At 39.3% G+C, this 4,416-nt stretch overlaps 1 pseudogene; it reads right to left on the reverse strand.

Annotated features, from left to right (window-relative positions):
* Window positions 1-3,137: 3,137 nt before the first annotated feature.
* On the reverse strand, window positions 3,138-3,604 carry LOC127224828 (60S ribosomal protein L23a-like; annotated as a pseudogene).
* Window positions 3,605-4,416: the final 812 nt, after the last annotated feature.

A 4,416-nucleotide genomic window follows, 5' to 3' on the forward strand; every position in this document is an offset into this window, starting at 1 on the left:
ACAATACTTGTTTGCATTTTCGAATGCCAATTGTTTAACTATGGGCATGGCATTTTCAACATCACCAAAAATGCAGCCTGCCAGCTGTAGGAGGCGGTCTGCAAATTCTGAATAGGGCTCAGATGGTCCCTGTAATACCTTAGATATTTGATCTCCTGCAGCCTCATTAGACAGGGCTTTCCAAGCTCTAGTAGCAGCAGCAGCAATTTGTGCATAGACCGCTGGGTCAAAAAGAATTTGAGCTGCAATGGTAGCATATTGACTTCCACTGTAGCACTCATGAGCATATCTAAATTCCTAGCAGGAAATCCGGCAGCAGCATTACTTTGGGCGGTTTCCTTGCAAAATTCTTGAAATTCGCCTCTCCAGAAAAAATAGTCACCTCCACTCAGCACGGCTCTACAGAGCTGCATACAATCACTAGGGGTGCAATTTAACGCTGCAAAAGACTCAAAAATTGTCTGAGTAAAAGGACCATGGGCCCATAATCAGTGACAGCCTCTTTAATCTGTTTTATATCCTTAAAATTTAATGGGCTGTGTTCCCTAACCCTGTTATCTGAGGATCCACTGTCTTAATCACTGGAAACACCTGTCTTTCCTTTTCTAATGCTTCTACCTTGTCCTAAATCTTGTACTTCCTCAAAAGTCCTATTCATCTATGGCATTTCTTTTACTTTATTGCAATAAATTCTTTAGCTTGCTTTAATTCTGGTGCCCTGCCTTTTCAATAGGGCCACTAATTGCCCACTGAACATTTCCTTACAGTTACTGGCACCCATCCTTTCAATACACCCTCATTCACTTACTTTTGCTGGCCGGCCTTTGAGGGCGATCTCTTAGGTGATCCTTTCCCGATCTCGGTGGAAACTCCACTTGTAGCACCTGGGCTACCATCTCTTCCACGAATTGGGCGAAGGCCTAGAGATTGAAATAAAGACAAGACAGCGGGTCATTCGTTCAATGGCAAAGTTGGAACGCCAAATGCCAAATGCCGTTTATTGAGGGGCAAGAACAGGCTTAAATACCGATTTATAGCACAGTGGAAAATCACAGAAATTTTTTGGCTTAGCTCCTCCCTGTGTTGTCACGAGGTATGGTTGTCATGGGGTGTGTGTCACGAGGGAGTTGTGTTGTCACGAGGTGTGTGTCACGAGGTGTGCTGTCATGGGAAGAGTACCAACAAAAGCCTTGGGGCAAAGAGTTCTGGCCAACAGCTTCAGACTAGCTCAAGGCGCCTCAGGGGTCAATGCAGGGCCCTACAGTAATATATGTTAATATATAATTATGTTATAATATATGAAAATATATTAATATATCAAAATACATTATGACATTATAATATAAATATAATAGCAATAAAACCATAATTTTAGTGCTTAAATCTCACCTTTGTATGCTATCATATTCTAAGATAATGACAAAAGTTTAGATATATGACTTGATAGAGTTCTGTGTTCATATGAATTTATGTTTTAACAAAACAAAGTTTTAAAATCTTGGAAACTTCTCCATTAATAACACTACTGAATTCCATAAAATATGCATAATTTTTATTTAATTTCAATTCTTGCCTTGAATAAAGCTCTAAATGTGAGTCTCTGAGCCTGTTGGGTAAAGACTAAACCAGAACAAAACACTATCAAGGCTGAATGTGTCATTTGCCCTCTTGGTGACTCTGTGACCTCATTTATAAATTGGAATGTATTGCCACACTGCTGGGAGTATGATTATGTAATTGATTCTAGAATTCCTCAGGGAGCCTTCCAATCAGAGTATGAAGGATGTCTGGTGCCTGAACCATATTACAGAAAAATCACAGTGGGAAGTGTGCTTTCTGAGCTGAACAGCTAAAATTATCTAGGGTAAGGATCTAGCAACTACATAGAGATTAACTCGAGTAGCACATCTAAGCAATGGTCCACCTCTTTGTACACAGAGTTCATTCTTCTGATATACTGATTTTGCATCACATCAATATTTCTTCCCTCAGATTTAAACATAAAAAGAAATGTCGAGTTCATTGGAAAGTAAGTTAGTTATTGTCATACAAAACAACCTGTCTTTGAAAGGCTCTTCAATTTTTTATCCTAACGTGAGGAATAATGCTGCATCCACAAATGATTTCATCTATGTTAGAGTAAAAGTGCTTTTCATTAGCATTTCCAAATACAGATAAACCTATATCCAAGAGCAGATGGTTATGTAACTATCAAACCCTTAAAATGACTGAATTTACTTGAAGCCTTTGCATGCACTTTTATACAACTAAAGCATCAAATATGCATAAATGAAAACATTAGTAGAACAGCTTAATCTACTCTTAGCTCCGTGTTACAAGAGAGCCAAGAAGAGCTGGAAAGACAATTCTGATGGGAGATGTCATTCTGTATATGTTTCTTATACTGGTTTAATGAATAAAGCACTGTTGGCTAATAGGAAAGCAAGATAGGTGGGACTAGGAGACAAGGAGGAAAGAGGAAGTAGTAAGGAGGGTCAACATGGAGAGTCTGGAGAGAACAGAACCGCCATTCTTCTGCTCTCGGTAAGACCACATGGAAATACATAGAAATGGGTTAATACTTAAGACAGAGCTAGCCAATAAGAAACAAGTAACTGGCCAACAGAATTATATCATATACAGAGTCTCGGTGTGTTAATTGGGGCTGGTGCAGTGGCAGGACAAAACCAGCGGCAGGCAGAAAAACCTTACTCCTTACACAATTCTGAACTGTTCCCAAGGTCATTGACTTCTGTTTGAATTGTCCTTCCCATTAGCCACTCAACTCCTTAACTCACTTTCAAGGGTTCAAGATTCATTTATTAAAGATGTGGACCCCTAATGTAATGATTTAAGAGAGAAATCTCTGTAGCCTAGTGCTCTCTTTTGAGGTCTGGAAACTGCTACATTATGGAGTCTGGGAAGACAAAGATGAAATTGGCAAAATTTAGCAAGCAGTATCTTTAATAAATGAATAAAACTAAGTGTACTATTTGTTCATAATTAGCTTGTGTGATTTCTTACATTCACTGTTACCAGCCTCTTCTAAAACAGGTAATAGCCTGAAATTTCTTGCAGTTGCTATATGATTCAATTCATTTTTTTTTTTAATTTGGAATTAGCCAGCTTGATTCAATTTAGATGATCCCAATTTTGTTGGCAACATCCAGAGCATCATAATCGGGAGCCAACAGAACATTCTCCATCTTCTCTCTGTCAGGCCTTAGGATGTTGATTTTGGCCATATCAATGTCATAAAATTTCTTCACAGCCTGTTTGATCTGGTGCTTGTTGGCCTTGATGTCCACAATGAACACAAGTGTGTTGTTGTCTTCTATCTTTTTCATGGATGAAACAGTGGTCAGGGGATATTTGATGATGGCATAGTGGTCAAAGTTGTTTCTCATGGGTGTGCTTTTCCGAGGGTATTTGGGCTGGTTCAGGAGCCGCAGGGTCTTGTGCCTCTGGAAGGTGAGTGATGTGTGGATGTCTTCTTTTTGTGGCTGTGGACCCATTTCAGCACTGTCTTCTTGGCTTTCAAGGCCTTTGCTTTGGCTTCCACTTTGGAAGGGGCAGGAGGTTCCTTTTTCACTTTCAGCGCCATCTTGGCGAAAAGTGATTCGATTCATTCCTAACAAGTCACAGCACATAGTTCAGTTGCTTTATAATATTTAAACAACAAGATAAAGAGACATCAGAACAAATATCCTAAGATAGAAGATTATAAAATGTCAAACTGTTTTCTTTTTTTAATCAGTGCCCTTAAAATATCAGATTGAAAGCTAAAGGAAAAGTCACAAAGCACAAACTCTAAGCTTCAAATAGTGCTTGGCAATTGCCACCTGGTGGTGAGAAGAACAATGCATTTTAGTTGTGCAGCCTGGTCCTTTGCCCCAAAGGTAGTTCTTATTCATGAGCTGCTGATAGTTGAGACAAATGACCTTTGTATGGTCTCTGTTTATTTTTACAGATTTCTATTTCTCTTCAGGGATGTGGTCATAGTGGGAAGATAAAACAATTGTCAACAGTTGACAAATTTTTAAGTCTCATTAGTTATCAAGGGAACTGACAGGAAATATACACTTTGTTGAGCTTTCACATGTGGATCCAAAACAATGTTGCAACAGTTCAAGAGTCCCTAGCCTTGAGGTAGAGAAACAACTTTACAGGGAAGGACCCATTGTATATTCAAATGCACATCCTCAAGGTTTTGCTTCCATACTATGGGCTTTAGGGCAAAATTTCAACCACACTGTTCTTGATCTTACCTCAGTGCCAAGCATTAGTGTGTGGTTGGTGGTTTAGTTGGAGCTGCAATCTCATACCCCAATTTAATGTGTGTTTGGGCAGTAAGAATAATGGAATGAGGACTCAACCGTCTCATGACATTGGCATTACCTCTGTCACTCAAGAAGA

Source organism: Phodopus roborovskii, unplaced genomic scaffold (genome assembly GCF_943737965.1).
Source record: "Phodopus roborovskii unplaced genomic scaffold, PHOROB, whole genome shotgun sequence".
In the NCBI taxonomy this organism is placed as follows: Eukaryota; Metazoa; Chordata; class Mammalia; order Rodentia; family Cricetidae; genus Phodopus; species Phodopus roborovskii.